The sequence below is a fragment of the Lathamus discolor genome, chromosome 1 (genome assembly GCF_037157495.1).
Source record: "Lathamus discolor isolate bLatDis1 chromosome 1, bLatDis1.hap1, whole genome shotgun sequence".
NCBI lineage: Eukaryota > Metazoa > Chordata > Aves > Psittaciformes > Psittacidae > Lathamus > Lathamus discolor.
This window is the reverse complement of record NC_088884.1, coordinates 46,064,880-46,087,310: the sequence shown is the minus strand read 5'-3', so window position 1 is coordinate 46,087,310 and position 22,431 is coordinate 46,064,880. Positions and strand designations below refer to the sequence as shown.

General features: G+C 37.3%; 1 long non-coding RNA gene across 1 annotated transcript; it reads left to right on the top strand.

The window, feature by feature from the left end:
- The first annotated feature begins 13,336 nt into the window (after positions 1–13,336).
- On the top strand, positions 13,337–15,003 carry LOC136007118 (uncharacterized). The gene is made up of 2 exons (XR_010609480.1): positions 13,337–13,401; positions 14,611–15,003. It is a non-coding gene; the product is annotated as an uncharacterized LOC136007118 (long non-coding RNA).
- Positions 15,004–22,431: the final 7,428 nt, after the last annotated feature.

Sequence of the window (22,431 nt, the reverse complement as noted above, 5' to 3'; positions counted from 1 at the left end):
AATCTGTTGTGAACTGGAATGCCAGAATACCATTAGCCACCTTGGAAACAGGGGTACATTGCTGGTTTATGTTCAAGCTGGTGTCCACCACAATCCTGTGGTCCCTTTCTGCCAAGCTGCTTGCCAATCAGCCCCCAACATATGCTGGTATATTGTGGTGTTCCTCCCCAGCTGCAGGACTTTGTACTTCTCCTTGTTGAACTTCTTGAGATTCCTGTCAGCCTATCACAGTCTCTCTGGATGGCAGGCAGCATGAACCTCTGGTGTAGCAGTCACTCCTCCCAGTTTTGTGTCATCAGCAAACTTACTGAGGATATGCTCTGCCTCATCATCCAGATCATTAATGAAGACATTGAACAAGACTGGATCATTGGGTTACATCACTAGCTAATAGCCTCCAGCTAGACCTTGTGCCACTGATAACCACCCTCTGGGTCATTTGGATAGTTTTTAATCCACCTCACGGTACATCCAGCCCATATATCAACAGCTTGTCTGTGAGGTATTTATAGGAGACAGTGTCAAAGGCCTTACTAAGGTCCAGGTAAACAATATCTACTGCTTTCCCTTCATCTGCTAGGCCAGTTATTTGCTAGTATTTACACTGTAGTTTGAACTGGGTGTAGTTTGCTGCTCTCCTGAGCCAGAGGAAACTCCTAAAGTTGCAACCACTCTTCTCAGATTGGGTATAATCCTCATATTCTAAAACCGCCAAAGTGTAGTCACTCTTTTCTACAAATCTTGTTTTATATTTTTGCATAAAGGGAATAATCTGTACTATATTTAGTGGAGAAACGGCAACCACATCTAAGATTTATGAAAAGCTGTTAGGTAGTATGAGATACATCTCATGCTTTTGAAGCAGAGTTCTGTGGTCTTTTTTGTGTTCCTTGTGGCTTCACATACTATACAATAGAGGCTGATCTTTGGCTGACCTACAGCTACCACAGTGTGTCACTGATATCACTGAATCAGATGGTATTTGATCTACTGATTAAATGCATCTGGCAAACTGGGTCGCAGAGGGGAGCCAGAGGCTACAGTATGGCAGTACAGCTGCAGGCTATGTAATCTGCTGGGGTCTGTTTCAAGGCTCACACCCTATCCCTGACTTCCACTGCCACCCAGCCCTGGCACACAGTTCTCTGACCTACCTTCTGTTGCCTCACACCAGTGCTTTTGCAGACTTTGTCTAAATTAAGTTTCTTGAGGAAATGTACCACCGAGAAGACAGACTATTAAAGAGTGATAATCTCCTCATGGTTCCAAGAACATCGATATTTTTATCTGTAATATGATAATACCTAGGAGCTCTCCAGTTATCAACTAGAATTCTACCATGCAGCAGGTGATAGTCTTATTCTGTGGAAGGAACAGTGAAAAACAAAAAGGGGAAAGAAATTAGAAAACAGAAAAAGGAAAAGGGAGAGGAAGGGACAAGGAAAAGGAAGACAGAAGGAAAGGAAAAGGAAATGAAGGAAAACAAAAAGCAAAATATATTTTAAAATAGAAAAAGGTAAGAATAGAAAAAAAGGAAAAAAATTAAGGGCAGGTTTCATTTTAAATAATTTTCAACTCACACAATGAAATCTTTCTTTAAAGGAAAAAGCCTTCAAATGCAACACAAAAGCAAACACTTTATAAACTTTCCTCTCCACGTCTTTGTGATAGCTGCCTTTACTCTAGCACCAAAAGGCAAATTTCCATCTCAGTACCAGTTACACACTGTGTAACAGAGAATTAATTCTCTTTCATAAGAACCAACCTGACATTTGGCCTTTATAAATTGAGGTCTTTATGTTACATGCAAGAAAAGACATTCACTACAGAAAACAATTCACAGAGAAGACAATTATTACTGGAAGAATGTTACATACAATTTTACCTGTAATTGTAGTATGGAGAGGGTAAAGAGCTGGTCAGAAATCATTACATCAATGTCAAGAAAGTAAATCTGGCTTTATTTCTTTCACTCCTTTGCTGTGTCTCTTGTAATCTATTATTTGATTAATATAACCCACAGGAGAACTTGTCACTAAAATTTCAGTTTGCATCAGGGGAAAAATAGCAGACTGAGACTTTTATTCTCCTCGCATTAAGAAAAATAGTTTCAAAACAAATATTTTTGCTATTGATCATGTTCCTGTAATTTAATTAAATTGTCCGTTGACTGCAAAGGATATCACACTCAGATTTATGAAAATTGAGACTTTTTTTAAAAAACAAGCTTCATCTATTAACAGTAACCTCTAAGCACTGGAATTTAGCCTGAATCCTTCACAAACCAGATTATACAGTCCCTGCCTTTCAGATGTTTTGTTGTTGTCTCCTGTACTGTATGTAGTCAAAAAACAAACACTGGATTAGATGAGCCCAGGATCAAATTCAGAATTCAGCATAGCACTTCACAAATATTTAAGTCATAAATGTATTTTCTTAAACAGGTGTAAACAAAGTACCTGCAAGAAAGGCAACTAGTTTTTCTTGTCCCATCCCAGACATTTGAAAGCTCCCTTCCAGAAGGAGGCTAGAAGGACTGAGGAACACAATTAGTTGCACAATGAAAGTCGCACAATAAGGCAGAGATATCAGTAAACTGAATTAAAAGCTGAGGTAGTGACATTATTTCCTTCACACATGACTGATTTATAAAAAAGCAGTTCTTTCCTGTACCACAAGATCTCTCTTTCTCTTTTAAAATTGCAGATGTTTTACTCAAGCAGGGTTTCTGCGAGATGAAATTTACTGTAATTTCCCTTAGACACAGGGCAGGTTTCCTTAAAATGCAGCCCTACCTTGAAAGTGAGTACTTAATTTTCTGTTCATTATGCCTCAGTGATTCTGATATTAAAACTGCTAGCAATGAATATTAAAAACAAAACCAAAACTGCCAGCCACACGAACTCAACCTGAAAGCCAATCTGATTTCTTCCTTTAATAGAATAACAAAGATTCTGCACAGCAAGTTATACCTCAATTACAAACGTGCAGCTCCATTGTCTTCTGATTATGTTTTGATTGACACCTGTGGCACTCTATTGGCATCAACGATTTTATGCATGTGCAAGCGCAGGCAACTAGCTGGAATCTGCTTAATCTTGCCCTAGCTGGTGCTCCAGAAGAGATTGCATCATGTTGCTATTTTTTAATATTCTTACAAGGTTAATGTAGGGGAAAACAATTTTAGGTTTTGGGGTTTTTTTTTGGTTTTTGGGTTTTTTTTTTGTGACTATTGTGCTGGTTTTGTCTGGAATAGAATGAATTTTCTCCATAGTAACTGGTACAACCCTATATTTTGGACTTTTGCTGGAAATCATGTTATTAATACAGGGATGTTTTAGTAATTGCTGAGCAGTCCTCACAAAGTCAAGCCTTTTCTGCTTCTCACTCCAGTGAGTAGGCTGGGGGTACACAAGGAATTGGTAGGCAGCACAGCCAGGACAGCTGACCCCAACTGACCAAAGGGATATTCCATGCCATATGACATCATGACCAGCATATAAAGCTACAGGAAGAAGAAGGAAAGGGGGGATGTTTGGAGTGATGGTGTTTGTCTTCCAAAGTCACTGTAGTGAATGACAGAGGCCAGGTCTCTTGGAGATGTCTGAACACCTGCCTGCCAGGAAGTAGAGAATGAATTCCTTGTTTTACTTTGATTGAATGCACAGCTTGTGCTTTACCTATTAAACTGTCTTTATCTCAGCCTCTGAGTTTTCTCACTTTTGCACCACAATTTTCTCCCCCATGCCGAATTTCATGCTACGGTCCTATGAGTATGAATGTAATAAAGAATATATATTGTAGCTCTTTAAGAAAAGTTAACGCATTAAATTAAAAAAAATTTGAGAACCACTCTCTCAAATATCATACATTTTTTACTGTTGCTTATCAAAATAAAAATTAAAGACTTTTTTCTTAAAAAAAGAAAGCAACAAACAGTGGAAAGCAAGGTGGGGGGTGGCTTTTTATTTTTATTTTTTTTTTCTGGAACAAGCAGGTTAGAATCATTCTTATTTTCAACATACAAGTAATTTTTATTTTTTTATGTACTGTTTGTGATGGCACCTGTTCTGGTACAGGTGAATGTGGGGATTCAGAGTAAGATAAACTCCAAACATACTCGGAATATATATCATCAAATTTTTCTCTAATGGTGAAACATCTGACATCTGCTGCTATTCAGAAGGAGAAGAATGACCAGACTGAACTGATTAAAGCATCCTTATAGCTATCCTGGAGAGCTGAGGAAAGTTGTATCCTGAAAACCACATTCATGGAAGAAAAGTCTTAGTGCAAATATAGGTGTTTATTGGTATAAGAAAGAATGCATGTATATGTATTTATTTAAGGCTAATCAGTTTCAAACTGGGGTCTAAATTGTTTCATATAGATAAATGATAATAAAAAGCATACGCAAAAAAAATGTTTAAAAAAACCTCATTTGGGGGTTTCCTAAAAACCTTTAATAGTAATATCTGTAATATTAAGCTGAAGTTTACAGTCTTAGTAATCAAATCTGTTCTTCAGGTTTCTTTAGAATACCTTCATTACCATCATGTGTGATTGCATCTGATAGCTACTCCAACAAAACTGTAAGGTTTCTGCTTCAGTAGGTCTTGAACTCATCACTTTAAATATCCTATTAGCTCTAAAGCCATCTGAAAGTCTAATTTTCTTTCTGTGAATTTTTTTTTGCCTCATGCCATTAAAGTCTAGCTAAGGGCAGCTAGAATGTATGTAATGCAAGCAATGCAGTATAATCAGAATGAAGTAACTTCATTTAGAAAAACACTTTGTAAGCTTGGTTTACACAAACAAAACAAATATAAATCAGGAGGACATCCACATACAGGTACTTTACCCTTCTAACAGATAAGTTGTTTTATTACGAACATACAAATTCATCTGTATTGGAACTGGCTCTGATCTGAGCATCAGAGGACATCCACATACAGGTACTTTACCCTTCTAAGAGATAAGTTGTTTTATTACAAACATAAAAATTCATCTGTATTGGAACTGGCTCTGATCTGAGCATCCAGTAAAAAAATTACATATTTAGGACTATAGCTTATTACCCACAAAATACTAAAACCAAAAATGCTGGTGGGATGGGTGGAATTTATGTTAATGAGGCATTTGACAAAGGTTTAACTTGTATATATGTTGCCTTATATTTACAATATTATATCTATTTTTCATTTACGTTGCAATTTTTCAGTTTAAAATGGTGGTTTGTCTTGAAGACCCACATTAACATTACAGAGACAACTGTCATAGCTTTGTTGCTGTGTGTTGTGAATGAAAGTAACTTGATATGCAGAATACTCATTGAATTTTATTAAAATAACCAGCATCTTAAATTCATGCAGAAGGGTAGAATCAGACACAGACACAAACTTTCTGTCTCTTAATTCTAGTAAATAATCTTTCACTTGCTACTGTTAAACTTTTTTCAGTAAACAAATGAAGTTTAACATCCTAACAACTTCCTAGCTCAATCTCTAAAGCAATATTATTCAGGTGATCTTATCTGGAATGAATTATTAAGAAAAAAAGAAAAGCTGATACTGGAAAAGTAGTGGTGGTCTTAGTTTCCACCTCAAATATTTTGGAAGATTTTTCCTAAGCTTTTTTAAAATAAAGTGTCCCAAAATATAAGTGGCCATCACAAGCAATAAAGATGCTATTTGAAGATACATAACAACATTAACTCTCTTTCCCTCACTCACCACTCCCCGAGTAAGAATTACAAGGTGTTAAAAGGTTATATGGCTAAAAAAAATAATGAGCACAAAACCATCTGAAGCTTCTGAGCAGAAAAGGAAGCTCAAATAACTTGGTGCCATAATTGAAACTCAGAATAAATCAGCAATTCTCAAAATTAGACACATAAGACAGCAGCAGGAAGTTGTGTGTCAAAGTAAGAGCTCCAAAGAAAGACAAATCTAGATAGATGGGTTTATATGTTTAATAGGAAGAGGTAACTTTGAAAAGGGCTGTAGAAGTCCCATACACATAACAGAAAACAATTAATGAAATATGGCAACCACCTTTATCCCTGGGATAGATGAGACAGGCAGACTGAGAATTTTATTCATGGATTTCTGGAATGTTACCTAGTGTGTTGCTGTCAGTAAGATACCTCTACAGCGGCAAAGAGATGCTCAAAAGGAAATTCACGCCCACGCATCACCACCATATATTTAAATTCGAACAAGCTCAATACTTAAGCTTTCTATCACATGTTTAGACCTGATATACACTGAATAAATAGCCAGTGATCAATGGAGAAAAACTAAGATTCTCCAAGCTGTTAAATAATGAAAAACTACACTTGAATATTGCAGGTTCGTTTTCTGATTGTTCTTGGTTTATCCATTAATAAAATATTCTATCCAACTATCTATCATCCTCCCTATGCTTCTAATGAAAGAAAATAAACCACCAGAAACTATTACAAATTACTAATTTATGTTTATTAACTCATCTTTTCCTAGATGTTTTAAAGAGTGACCTCATTGTAATGATTTTAAGTTGTATTTGAATCAGTATGGTCCCCATTAGAAATGCTACACTTCCAGAGGAAACGTTTCTTCCTGAGCCTAATTATTGAACAAGTTGTGCTCTGAAACTTGATTGATAGCCCTTAAACTTTTATCCTAGAGGTATTAGGAGAATTCTTTTCTCATTTACATGATGTTGGAATATGCTTTTTAAATTTACGAGGTTGTATTCCTAATTCCTATTTTGCGTTAATGAGCTCTACACAGTAATTCATTTGTTTTCTTCTAAATTTTAAAATTAACTGTTTTTACACTGAAAACTCTTTTTTTTTAACATGGGTGAAAGCAAATATGTGCAATTGACTGACATTCTCCTGTTATTTTTTAATTACTTCATGTATCACCCCAAAGTGATTTATATATGAAGTATTAGCGCAATATGCCTGCAGTTCTTCAATCTGAGAACCAAATTCAAAGGAAGTCTGAAAGAATACTCAAAAGTGTTTAGTCAGTTGTGATCTCCTCCTTTGAAATCAATTAGAGTTTCACCACTGATCCTTTGGGAGCACATCAAGCAATATTAAAGTACAAAAAGCATAATTGCCCAACAGCACTGCAAGTCACAGATGAATACTGACATCATGTCCTCTACCATGGGATGACTAAAATGTACAAAAGCATTTTGTGTGTTAATTTATAAATTATTTATATTACTGTCATATATTATTATGCATCTTCTCCATTAAGAAGAAATTACTGCCTTTATTAATGATATTCTAAAGCATTTCAGAATAAATGTTCTGACTTTTTTTCTATGATGCATTTGCAAGAGAAATCAATATATTCAGATCAGCACACTCACATATTGCAGGACAGATTTTTTTCTCTGCTGTATCTCCCAGCTCACCTGCTGCTGTTCACTAAAACAATAATCATAAATCTTTTGTCTTCTTTCACGTCCTATATGCAAGAGGGCCAAGTCCCACAGCTGTAGTGACGACTTCAGATCCAAGCTGTAAGAATGGGTTAAAAATAATTGACTCAGATGAAGTACTATGAAGGCTGTGACAGCCATGCAAACAATTCTTATATTGCCTTATGAACCGAATAACTGGCATCCAAAAAAAAATTAGTGGCTTGTTCAATTTTGGTCTCTGGAAACTCTAATAAGATTGCAAGCATTGTTTCTATGTAAAGTTGGTGCTGATGTTAATATCTAGCTTACACCTAGGTCCTAAACTGAGACAAGCTGTCCCAAACACAGACTGTGTTATGGTTAATTATCAGAATTATAACTTTTCTGTACCTTTAATTTAGGATTTTTCTGTGAAGTTAGTAAATTTCTCAACAAGAAAGTGTAATAGGCATATATATTGCATATGGATACCGATATGTATCTATCTACAACTTTGGGCAGGTCCTTTGACCTTACCCCATTTTATGGCAAAACCAGCTTTCAGCAGGATTTGGATTATTTTCCTCCCTTTCTCAAAGACTTCTTCCTCTGTATCTCCCCACACAATAATGTCATCAATGTATTGCAGGTGCTCTGGAGCTTGCCCCTGTTCCAGCGCAGTCTGGGTCAGTTCATGGCAAATGGTAGGGCTGTGTTTCCACTCCTGGGGCAGTCAGTTCCAAGTGAACTGGACACCCCTCCAAGTAAAAGCGAACTGTGGCCTGCACTCCGCTGCCAAAGGAATTGAGAAAAATGCATTTGCAATATCAGTCGTGGCATACCACTTGGCTACCTTTGACTCTAATTCATACTGAAGTTCTAGCATGTCCAGTACAGCAGCACTCAATGGTGGTGTGACTTCATTCAGGCCACGATAGTCTACTGTTAGTTTCCCCTCTCCGTTAGACTTTCTCACTGGCCATATGGGGCTATTAAAGGGTGAGTGGGTCCTGCTGATCACTCCCTGACTCTCCAGTCTACGAATCAGCTGATGGACAGGAATCAGGGAGTCTCGGTTGGTGTGATATTGCCGTCGGTGCACTGTTGTGGTTGCTATTAGCACTTGTTCTTCGACTTTCAGCAACCCCACAACAGAAGGATCTTCTGAAAGACCAGGCAAGATGAACAGCTGCTCAATTTCCTCAGTCTCCAAAGCAGCAATACCAAAAGCCCATTGGTACCCTTTTGGGTCTTTGAAGTACCCTCTCCTGAGGTAGTCTATGCCGAGGATGCATGAGGCTTCTGGACCAGTCACAATGGGATGCTTTTGACAATTCCTCCCAGACAGGCTGATTTCAGCCTCCAGTACAGTCAACTCTTGGGATCCTCCTGTCACTCCAGAAATATAGATGGGTTCCACCCATTGACAGCTTGATGGCATCAGGGAACACTGTGCACCAGTATCTACTAGAGCCTTATACTGTGGGACTGATGTGCCAGGCTATCTGGTCCACACAGTCCAGTAAATCTGACTGTGGTTTGAGCAGCAACTGTACTTGTCGCTGGGATTGGTGTAGCTGCTGTGCTTGGAGCTGGAGTAGCTGCGCTGACTGTTGCTTTGCCCTCAGATCCAGGACATTTTTTTCCTTTTGAAGGTGCTGGATAGTGTTGAACAAGGCCCTGTAAGCATAGGCCAAACCCCAGCACATTGCCATGGTTTGTCCATCTCTGGTATGGCCACACTGACCACACACCTCATTTAAGTGTTTTACTAATTCTTCCGGATTTTGCACTTGTTCGGTGGTGAAATTCCAAAGTACTGGAGGGGCTCACTGGCCTAGATACTTGCCCATACTATCCCACACACCCTGCCACTCATGGCTGTCCAGCCTCAGGGAAAATCTCTTGGTCCTCCTATATCGTCGTTTAACCCCAGACAAGGCCCAAACCTGACTCTGCTTAACTCCTGAAATCAGACGAAATGGTTGTGGGCAAAACACACTCTGTATGCGTGCCAACATGGTGATCCCCATCACAATCAGCAAAACAGGTCTCAACAGTATTAAAAGGCCATTCAAAGCCTTCAAAACTCTCAAATGATGCTGTAAATGGTCTGAGAGGGGGGCTGGGAGGGTAAAAAAAAATTTCCTTCACAGGTTGACCACCCAAGAAGGTGAAAAAATATGTGTAATTGCTAAGGACTTTTATTATATGCCTCCCAAAGTATAAAGGTGGTGACCACACTGGGAACATAATCCAGATCAGTTTCATGATCAATGATTCTATTGTATTACAAAACATTACCATAAAGTACAATGAGACAAGAACCGTAGCCCAAGCCGCACACTTGAAAAACACTAACACAGCAAATACCAGCTCTAAGTAATGTACAGCATTCTGAAACTGTGAGATCAAGAGGAACATCTTTGAGAGCCAATAAATCAGCATTGTGACGAGTGACTATTAATCTAAAACAATGAATGCTTATCACAAATAGGATTAGACACACTCTGGTCAGATCTGTCATCTCAACCCCTCGTGCCCCACATTGAGCGCCAAATGGAACTGTCATGGTTTAAACTGATCCACACAGCTCGTCCACTCACTCCCCCCCTTTTGTTTCTCCCTTTTTCTTTCCTCCGCACTACCCCCACCCCCAGAGGGATGGGAAGGAGAATCGAGAAAATGTAACTCCCACGGGTTGAGATAAGAACAGCCCAGTAACTAAGGTACAACACAAATCACTACTGCTACCACCAATGATAATAATGATAAGAGAAAATAAGGGAAGAGAATACAATACTACCCGCTGAAACGAGCCTGACCCCCAGAAGAGAGCCTGTGCCCCTTTTGGGTAACTTCCAGTTACCTCCCTGGGCAAGATGTGCTGTGGTATAGAATACCTCTTTGGCTAGCTTGGGTCAGGTGTCCTGTCTCTGCTTCCTCCCAGCCTCCCCTCATCCCTGGCAGAGCGTGAGACTCACAAAGTCCTTGGTCAGAGTAAACATTATTTAGTAACAACTGAAAACATCGGTGTTATCAGCTCTGTTCCCAGGCCGAAAGTCAAAAACACAGCGCTGCGCCAGCTACTAAGAAGGAGAAAAATTGACTGCTAGTGATAAATCCAGGACACCACTGCAGCTTCAACAAGGTACCAAGGTACAATCCTCTGACAAACTGTAGTTGTCACGTACTCCAGACCAGCTGCATTTTGACTCCATGCAGTAACTTGGTTTTGAGGCAAACCATCCACTCTTACAAAAAGTTGGTCAAGTTCAAGTAGTTTTGTTACTTAGGAATTGTACTCCTACTTCCGAAAGACCAACCAGAAGCTCCACTACAGATGCACACCAATTGTGCTCAAACCTCTGATGGGTACATGTCGTGGTTTAAACCGATCCATACAGCTTGTCCACTCACTCCCCGTCCCTTTTCTCCCTCTTTCTTTCCTTCACCTCCCCTCCCCCCCAACCCCACCTCCTGGAGGGATGGGCAGGAGAATCGAAAGAATGTAATTCCCACAGGTTGAGATAAGAACAGCCCAGTAACTAAGGTATAACACAAATCACTACTGCTATCACCAATAATAATAATGACAAGGGAAATAACAAGGGAAGAGAATACAATACCACTGCCGAACGAGTTCGACCCTCCCAAAGAGAGCCCATGCCGTTCCGGGTAACTCCCAGTTACCTCCCTGGGCATGACGTGCTGTGGTATGGAATACCTCTTTGGCTAGTTTGGGTCAGGTGTCCTGTCTCTGCTTCCTCCCGGCCTCCCCTCATCCCTGGCAGAGCATGAGACTCACAAAGTCCTTAGCCAGAATAAACATTACTTAGCAACAGTTAAAAACAATCGGTGTTACCAGCTCTGTTCCCAGGCTGGAAGTCAAAACATAGCACTGCACCAGCTACTAAGAAGGAGAAAAACAGCTACTGGTGAACCCAGGACAGTACATAAAGGTCCAAGTTAAAAACCGGTTCTTTGAACAGCTTCAAACAGTACACATAGAGACATTCAGTGGGTGGAGATACGCCATTTAAGGTCAAACCTTATCTCGGCCTACACTGGTTATCTCATTGTAAGGTCTGTCTGAGCACTGCTGCTTGCATCATCAAATTACTTCCTAATAATATGCCTATATACATAGATATGACCATAAAACTTCCTAGACTTTGGGAACTAAGTTCTGACATCTGTCTCTCTTTTATGTCTTTTTCTTCATGAGTTTTTATGGTTCACTTTATTTATTACTTACCTTCAGGTGGAATGAAGTATTTAGAGTGTCAAAATATTTATCTTAGTTTTCTTGATTTGTCATTCAAATTTATCTACTCTGTTTTTATTTATTTCACTCTTTATTCTAAAATGCACCATCTCGGGTTTAATAATTTCCAGGCATGATTTGAGTTTGGAGGATAAGCACTGGGCTCAAGTATCAAACCAGTGAATAAAAAAAAGTTTGAGCAGAACTAGGCAAAAAAGTGAATTTTTATGTTTTAAGAGGAGACACCATAATAAAATCAATCTTAATATGGTCTCCCTCTTTAACCTGAATTGACCATACTCAATGAATTCCCTGACAGTCAAATAACATTTATGATTCACAACATTGTCCAGTGATTAGAAGTACTTACAAAGCTTCTTTTTTAGACATCCTAATCCCAAAATTGATAAGGCATAACCAGAAAGCATTGCAAACAGAGTTTTAGGTGGTATGAGCCGGAGAAAAATAGGCTACACTAGGAACGCCAAAGAGTTTTAACAGCAAAAGAGGAAAAATATTAAAAAAGGTACTTAAATTTTTGATAAATCAAGCAACCCAAACTGATTGACTGGTTATACGAAACACACCATAATAATAAAAGAACACAAAGCAAACTCATTAGGTGTAAGCCCTTTTAGTAAATGAATGTCCAGCTGCTACATATATTCCATCTCTAATTTACGGTGACAATTTGGGCTAATATCTGCAGTATACTTGTCAGATTTTTAAAAGCATTAGTAGATAAGGGTTACCACAGTTTCTTACAGCTATGTATTCCAGCAGTAACTTGCAAGAAATTTTTGGCAGTGAGCTGTATTATTTTATTGAACTGATAAACATTTCTTAGTAACCCTTATTCATCAATTTGATAAACTTAGCAAGAGATGTCAAATGACATGTTTTTTGACAGTGTGTTTCTTTGGTTTTGCTAAAAGTCAAGCCTATCACCATGAAACTAGAATGAATATTTGGAGTATACTCATTAAAAATCCTGGGAATTCATATTTTTCCTTTACCTTTAAAATTGAGCAATCCAGCTAAGTGTGAATTCTTTGACATGTAACTTACTATGGAGGATGCATGTTTTCCAAATTTTTATTTGCACATTTTATATAAACATGTGGTTTGGGTTGAATGGCAAATTAAACTTTCAGAAAGAGACAATTTCAGTCACATCAACATAAGTAATCTATTTAATCTACTGTAATTTTCAAAAAGATAGACTTCTGTATGCAAATTTCTGTAGAATAAAATTATTTTCAGTAGCAAAAATATGTTTATTAATTAAACTGTTTTACTATTATAAATTGCATTTCTGTTTACGGATATATCTCGCTGAATTATTCAGTGATGTCTATTGCATTAGATTGACAGTAATCTCTGAAGATCATTGAATGGTATTGAATGACATGGCATATTTTTCCAGCATACATATTCCTGTTCATACACACTGAATTCTTCTAGCTGTAATGATGAGTGGAAGTGATAACTCTAGGTTTCACATCAGATTATTTTTGAGTATTCCAAACTGCCATGCAAACCAATCAGGCTGACAACCATCTGAATAATGTGGGTGCTCTACAGCTAGTTCTGGTACAAGCAGGTGAATGTCATGTTCGTTGGTCTTCAGGCTGACCAAGTGCAGCCTGCCTCAAATCATCAGCCAGCATTTGAGGAGCTTCACCAGCAACATCTCCCTGTGCTCCAGGTTTGGAGGAAGAGGGCTGAGTTCTGTAAGTGTCATTTCCCCAAACAAGTAATTTCTAATAATGACAATTTAATATGCCCTTACCTTAAAGTGCAGGATTAAAGATCAACCTCAGCTGCATGTTGTATTTACATATCTGCTATCTCACTTAAGTCTGAGGCTATTTTTCTGTTTCCTATCAAGTTACCATTCTAAACTTATTCACATTACAACGCTGTCTCCCTTAATATTTTCCCCTGATGTTAAACTATTGTTTCATTTGCTGGCTGTTGTGCATGTCTTTTTCTCTCTTAGTCAGTGGGCCTGTAAGCCAAATTCAGAAGTGATATGGAAGGTGCTGTAAGATAGATCACAAAATATTCACTTGAGTTCCCTCAGTATTTCATAATGTGAAAGGCGATGTAACACAATATAACTCTCATACAAGGTAGCTGAAAGGAGTTGAGCAAGCTAAAGCATCTCCTATATATTATGCTTTCCTCTAGCTCTTTATTATGTGAGTTAGCTTTGATTCAAGCACAGGAGGTCTGAGGGAGACAGTAAAGTAGTAGACACAAGTCTAAGGTAATTCTTCACTAGTTGTGGGTGCACTGGCAAGTTCACAGATAAACCATGCAAAAGTAGAGGCTCTCTGTGGGCTGGTTCAGCTCAAAGGTGGTTTAGCATCGTTGATTACAGACCTGACTGGCTCCATGTATTTATGAAAACATTATGATCCTGAGTCAGCAGAATCAAGCCACCCAAGAACCAATTTTGGGGGGAAAAACAAACGAGACACCAGCTATCTCAAGCAAGGGAGATTATAATGAAAAAATATTGAACTATCTGAATTGTTTCCAGTATTTTCAGTATCTCATTTTCTGAGTAAATAAAACAGAGTTGACTATAAAACAGGCTTTTTTGCATTACTCTTCACTTTTACCTGTTGTAGCACTTCTGAATTCAGCTCTACTCTTTCAAAAGAACTATGTACATATTTTTGAGAAACAAAGGTGTTTTGTTGTCAGTCTTACGTACTATGTAAAATAAAACATCTCCTATCTATCTGTAAATTTTGCTTAAAAAAAAAAAAGGGGGGGGGGGTCTCTTTCTGAATGTGAAAGAGAGGTTTATTTTCTGCAGTGGTCTAAGCAAACCGGTCCAGATTTTCAGGACATAGAAGAGTCTCTCATACTCAGAAGTTGGTGACAGAGAGAGTGAGAGTGGCTCAAACCTGTCTGCCTCTTTCCCTCAGGTATTCACTGCCTTTCACGACGCTTGAGTCTGATAACCCACATGACATCGCAGAGTATTTTATGGGAACTGGAATCTACATCAATAGGCTTTCCGTATTCTTTTTTCACTGAAAGTGAAAATGTTTCCAATACATACTCTACACTCAACCCTTTTTTTTTCACAAGGAGATTGCAAATCATGTCTTTATAAATTCTAACTTGGTTATGGAATTTTTAACAATAAAAATTTAAGTGTTGCTGATATGACCATATTATTAAGAAAGAACTGGCATTCTGGATCCACACAAAATCTCTGTCTCTAAGAACTTTTTACAATATATGTATGTTCATAGAAATAAGTAATGTCAATATCTTGCTGTTTGTCTAGAATATAAAGATATTTCAATGCAAAAGCTACTTTTGTCTAATTTGATCTCCATCTTTTGTGCTAGCAAATTTTCACTCTAGAAGTGTCTAAAACCCATGTTGATGATACAGAGAGCTCCTGCAATACTTGTCTCACACAAGCATGCTGTAGACATTGCCTAATTTGGGATTACTGCTGGCATATGAATTTAGTATGCAGTTTCTCTGTTAAAACACATGGGGTTTTTTATATTTTAAACTTTGAATGAATATTGAAAGGATAAATATTTGCATCCTACTCAACTTCACTGTAAGCATCAACATTAAGAATAGTTGTACTGAAACTTCATTTTTCTCTATATGTCATGGTTTAACCCCAGTTGGCGTGTCAGCCACACAGCGCGTTCTCTCACTCCCTGCCTTCCTACCCACCCCGTTCCTGGAGGGATGAGGAGGAGAATTGAAAGAATGTAACTTCCACGGGCTGAGATAACAACAGTCCAGTAGCTAAGGTATAACAAAACCACTGCTGCTACCACCAATAATAATAATGATAAGGGAAATAACAAGGGAAGGGAATACAACCTCTCACTACCCGTCGACTGATACCCAGCCTGACAGAGCAGTGAACTAGCCTTTCCGGGTATCTGCCCTCAGTTCTACATCCTTGGCATGATGTGCTGTGGTATGGAATACCTCTTTGGCTAGTTTGGGTCAGGTGTCCTGTCTCTGCTTCCTCCCGGCTTCCCCTCCTCCCTGGCAGAGCATGAAACTCACAAAGCCCTTGATCAGACTAAACATTACTTAGCAACAACTAAAAATATCGGTGTTATCAGCTCTGTTCCCAGGCTGAAAGTCAAAAACACGGCACTGCACCAGCAACTAAGGAGAAAAATGACTGCTACTGCTGAACCCAGGACACTATATTATTGAAAAATGCTATGTAAAAGTAATTCTTTTTATTGTTTTTAAGGGTGGAAAGGGATTGCCCAAGTTCTTTGACTTCTTTAACAAAAGGCCACATTTTCTGCTAATTTTAATAATTGCCAAACCACCCCTTGTCTAAAAGTAGAGACACTGGAAGCCACATCAGACTAATGATCACTGACATTTTATGTATACAGCGGATCTAGGATTTTGCAGATTCAAGATGATGAGAAATTCTATTTATCTATCTCCTTCACTGAATTGATCATGTTGATGTGAAAAGACTGTTATCCACATAAATACATGCTTGGTGTTAATAGTCCTCTCAACACCACTTTTTCTTTGCATTTATACATAATCTTTATTGTTATTCCATAAAAAGGAAAATAAAGTAATTTAACATATTATGGGATAGCCATAGGTGTTTGAGCTCTTTAATCCCAGAAGTCCCCTTCCTCCTATGTGACATTCTCTTAGTGGTCCTCAGACTGGGGAATGGAAAAGCCCCATTATATGCTCTGGTTCCTATTCAGTCAATTAGTATACACTCAGGAGTTACTCTTATGTGGCAGACCTGCCCATAATTGAATTTATGTCAGATAAGATGTTGTACTTATACATCCAGTGAGAGCAGAATTGAAGACATCAACCATAAGGCACACAAAGATTTCTCTTCCTTATAATCTCAATGAAACAGCTGCCATTTGTTTTTAGAGTATTGTGGAGATGCGTAACAGCCCAGGGACTGATTTACCTGACACTTCCAAGAATACTCAGTCATTTCTCCAACAGGTCAGGCTATCTCACTTCATGAAGATGACAGCTGACAACGCTTTGCCAACTTACGTCATTAATCTTTGTTGTAGAACCACCTATGTACTATTTCAGAAATTATAAATGTAGGGACAATTTACAACAAAATTAAAAGTAATTTTTCAATTCTAAACTGCAAAATACAAATCAGGAAAACAACTTTTTTTTTTAATGTGTCAGTGTCATTTCATTTTCTGGATGTGAATGTCATTCTGAAGATATTAAATTGAAAAAAAAGAAGCTATTATTAATAAATTATATGAGGGCAAAACAGAATCTAATCATAACATATTTCATTCACCAAACCTCCAACTATAGGCTACATTGGCAGTGAAATTAACTGGAAAGGTTGACACTGATTCATCCATGTGTGCTCAGAGCAACCTGAGCTTTCTTTGTGCCAAGAGAATTACTTGCTTCTTTTGTTTCTTTGCAACCTTTTCATAAAACTCTTGCAGAGCAAAAGGGCAATGAATAAAGTTAGAAGCTGGTCCTTGGTTCTAAGTTGTTGTAAACCCAGAAGTGAAAAAAAAAAAGCTAAAATACAATCAACTCAGGTAAACTGAATTAAATTTCAAGAGAGCTTCCATATCATTACAATAAGATGTTCCATTACTACCTAAAATAAGTAAGTGATTAACAGATTCATGTACTGGATCAATTTTCTTGCATAAAAACAAAACAATGGAAAATGGCAATGTGTCCTTAATACTTACTATATTGAACAGTTAAAAACTTTCATATTCTGAAGGATTTATTCAGTTACAAGAAAAGACTCACTAAAATAAATAGAGCATTTTAGTTCACCCTGTGAGAAACTCCTATTAAGGACAAATATTTGAGTCAGAAAATTTCTTAAGCTTCAAAAATAAACTGTATGGCTGAAGGAGATTCTTCAAAATGCACACTAAAAGTGATTCCTCTTCTGTTTTTACAGATGTAAATCACATTTCATTTAGACTGGTAAAAGAAAGTGGAGAATTCCAGCCCTACTGACTAACCACACTGTATTCAAGTTTGATATTTATAATTCTTTCTTTTGGTTTGTTGGGGTTTTTTTTGGTGGTTTGTTTTTTTTTTTTTTTTTTTTTGCAGTGGGGTTTTTCTTGGTTTTGGGTTGGGTTTTTTTTTGTTTGGTTGGTTTTTGTTTGGGGTTTTGTTTTGTTTTGTTTTTATGACTCAACAAGGCTAGCATTTACAATAAGGCACAGAATTTCAAATTATAAAGAAATACCCTATAGTCAGTGACTGATTGTCCGTTGATCAGATTCTTTCCAGACTGCATTTGCTCACCTCACCAGTTTCTTTCTATTTTCAGGATCCGCAATTACAATCAGATCTCAGACATAAACAAATAATCACCGTCTACTTTAGCTGAAAGGAGAGTTCAGTTTACACAGAGGGGAGTCCTACTGTTTTCTCAAAGAGTAGAAAAGGTGGGGTTTTTTTTGCCACACACATAAAGAACAGAATCTGAACCCTTTATGTTTCTTTCTGATTGAGCACAACAAAGTCTGTAGGGGGATTCTGGGTCAAGTGTAGGGTGTAATACCCCTCATTTTCAACTCCTGTCCCGGCCCTGTAGGTTCTACTTCATGCTTGGTCTTAAGGAAACATTTCCAAGCTCAGGTATCAGCTGCCCTTAACATTACCCAAGGGTGGTCTCTTGGTATCTGACTGATCAAAGACCAGCTGCCTTGCCTTATCTAACAGGAATACCTAAACCAAACATCCTATAAGCTATCATAAAAATCACATTCTTACAGGATTTGCCTTTCAGTTTTTAGGATGCTTCAAATTGCTCTAGACTAATATTAGTACATAATAAAAATAAAGGTGCTGACTGATTGCAAATGTTGCAAATATTCTTGCTCTGGCTGTAGTATGATTTTAATGCTTTTGCTTATGGGCAAAATAATGAGTGTTTTAGGATGTGAACATTTTACTTAATTGACACATTTTATTTTCCACATGTTCTGCAATAACTGCCAAAAACTGAGACTAGTCTTTTGCTATGGGATTAATCATCATTAAACATTAAACCATAAGAACGTAAAGTAACCTGTGAAACATTAACAAGCTCTATAGTTTTAGCAGGTCTTACCACAGAATCGGTGAGTAGGCTATCTTTAATGACCACATGTCATTATAAATGTATTCAAATTTCTATGCCTAATCTATGATTGATTCATTTTACAAATGTATTAAATCGACTAAAGTAGCTTGCTCAGGAGATTGACAGAAATTAGATAGCTGACAAATGAGTTATGAATTAACTTTTTAATTGAATGTGCTCTAATAAATATGAAGTTGTCATGCTCATAACATACATTAACTTTAGTATATAGCATAGTTAATCATGGAGCACTTCCAGGATTACTCACTGTGTGTGCCCTGTCCACAGAAAGAAAGAAGACAGAACATCTCCTCTTTCATCTACACGTTTTCAGACCATGCCCACATTCTGAAGGTGATCAGATATTTCATAGCATTTATAATATAGTCTACCAGAAAATATGTTAAAAATGAGCTTTAAGGAAATTCCGCTACTTACCTACAGAGTACTGCTATATTTCCCAGGCTCCCAATCATCCTTTCTTGGTCAAAAACACACACTGCACATCAGACTTTTGCCAGGCTGAAGGCTCCATTTACAGCAAATGCTGAAATCAAATATGTCACATTCTTTCCAGTCCAAGAAAAAGGTATGTCAATAGCAATTTATTTTATGAAAATACTTTGGACAGTGATTCCTTTAAAAATATGGAGTATGTGATGTAAAGAACAGAATTGTAGATACAGAACAAAGTATTTATAATTTTGATGAATAAATTAATCAGAAGGTGTCCTGGAACCAAAGAGGCAGACCAAAACCAGCTTGCTCCCAGCAAGAACAGAGGCAGCCAAGAGACTTAGCCACCATGTAAGGCTAAACGCTAACAGTGAATATAGAAAGAGGTGTTCACACTACGCAAAGCAAGACATGAACTTAAAAACTCTGGAGAGTCAAAAGGCATGGATCAAACTGCAATGTACTAAGAAAAATAGAAATGTATTTTGCCTATGCCAGTTTGCCTCTGGATCCGTTTATTTGCTTACAATAGTAATAAAATGTAACTGAAGTCACCAACACATGCTTTGGGTTTAGTATTTCATCTCTGCTTCTGAAAAGCTATCTCATATAAGAAAGTATTTAGAGTCAAGGGATTCATAGCCTCCAGAGGGTATTGACAGTGAGAGGGTCTAGTAGCTGCGTCATTGGTTGTTGGCTGTCAGGCAAGTTGCCTCCTAGGATGTGCCTTCTGTTCCTGACAAAGCGCTGTAAACACAGAGAAATGTGGTCTGAGAACAATCACAGCAACCTCAAAAGTGTCTGTCAGGGGAGGACTTGGCTATGGTTCTCACAGGGTCCTAATATCCCAAGGTACCTTAACACATCACACTCAGGGAAGAAAACAAAAGACAAAGGCTTAGCCTTATATTTCAGTAAGAACACATGATATCCACAGAGATAAATACAGTGGGTGTCCTTTTAAATGTTGTTAAATCAATTCTTCACAAATCAGCTCTTACTGAAATTGCATTCATCTAGGCTTTTGTTCATCCTGCTCTGAGCAATAATCCTATTTGCTACTATTCTCAGTGACCTCAGGGATAATAATGCTTGCTTTGCTTGCTCTGCACATCTCTTAATAGTAATGAGTTGCCCTGTGTGTGTGCACTTTTAAACCCAGGGTTAATAAGGCAATCACTTGTCTATTAGAGACAATCACATTTGCTGCTCTCACTTGATGTTGTAATAAGGCATATTTCAAGAGATACATTTTATTTTCTGGGAGTAGGTGGAATTTCAGTAAGTTCAGAGGTTCTGAATTATGACTATCACATATATTTTGCAGTTTTGGTTCATCAAGACCACGGAAAAAGGAATGAGAGGTATTAATTTTGTTTCCCCAGATCCAGGAGCCTGTCTGGTAAAGACTACTTTTATGGAAAACTGCATTGAGAGAGACGGCGGAAATACAGGTCAATATTTTATTGGACATGACAGATAATCTCTGTGTACTGCTGGTTTATGGATGTGAGACACAAATATTTACATAGTAGGTCATATGCATGTTGAGAACAACACATAAATATTTAATATTGATTATTTTTATGTTAAAACAGGTCTCCTGCCCTATGAATCTTAACACTCAATCTTTGTGCTAGTTTGTGATTGTGTTAATTGATTTTAAATATATTTTTTTCTATTTGAGTTCCCTTTATTAATGATAATTCTTTCATAGTCTCCAAGCTTAAGCTGTCAGCCTTATAAATCTGACTCAGAAAACAAGTGAACATTAATGCAGTTTTTTTCCTCAGAAGGACCTGAGAAATTTGAGAGAATCAACCACTTCTGTTGTATGAAATTTAGTCCCTCCCCGTGTAAGCTAGTTTCTAGTAAAGCACAGTAGTAATACTTATTTTTAGTAAAAATTACCTTTGCTGATGTCCTAGCTCAGTGCAATTGGACACTGATTCATCTACACAAAAACAGTTCCCATGATCACTAATCTTTGTTCTGAAAGACAGAAAACCATGCAGTGTACCTGGATCATAAATCAGGATAATCCTTACTCAGAAGTTTTCCTTCTCTATTGTCTTGTGTGATACCATCCAGAATTCAGTCCTTATTCGTAACTATGAAGCACTCTAGGCATACTTACAAATAATGAAATATTATTGTTATATTTACTATTTTAAGCAGTTTATATGATAGAGAGCATATTTCTACAGAGTTAAAATACAGTCTTATTTTAAAGCTATCTATATATTTCAATATACATAAAGGAAAAAGCCCAGAGTCACTAGTCTTGACTTTTGCAAATCTGCTTAGTGCTTTAAAGGAAACATGAAGCAATTAGCCAGAGAAGATATTTGTCTTAAAAACCATCATGTTCCTCTGAGTCTTTTAAAGAGCAAAGATAATTTTTTTTTTTTTTTTTTTAATTACAGGAACATGCTCCCACATATCTATAAAATATGTAACAAAATATAGTATTTTGCTTTATTTCACTGATCAAAAGTGATTTTATTATAAACCTAATAATTTTATCATTAGTAAATTCATAGTTAGCCTTTCCTCTTACTTTTCCTCTGAAAGACAACATAGAAGAATTGAAATGGTCTGACTGCAATAGGGATGTTAAGCTATTACTCAAATAAAATTACATCTGAGATCATTTGCAGCTGCCCCTAAAATAAAAAAAATAAAATAAAATAAAATAATTAAAAATAGCCTTAGTTCAAAGTCCTAAGAAAAAAATAAACAGATATTTCAGAGTTTTTGGCACATCCATTACCTCTGTTCATACAATAGAAAACACACTTAAAATTTAAGTCCAAATCTACAAAATAACCCTATTAGTTTTGTCTTTGCATTTTTTCTATTATTTCTCTTTTTTGCAAACTCTTGTAAAGGGGGCTGTTAGGTTTAAAGGTCCATCTTTAAGGTTGCACTTTTGTAAATTAACTTGCAGTAGTACTAGGTCTGACATACTGATAAAAAGGTTTCCCTAGTGTGCAGCAAACCACACTTGCATTTCATTGCCAATCAAAATATCCATCAGTGACAAAATAAGAAATTATTATTGTACAGAAAGGAGGAAGTATATTTTTAATACTGGAATTTTAGGTGCTTAGTAATTTTGCCAACAGGGGGGTTTCTTTATATAACAATATCATATTCATAT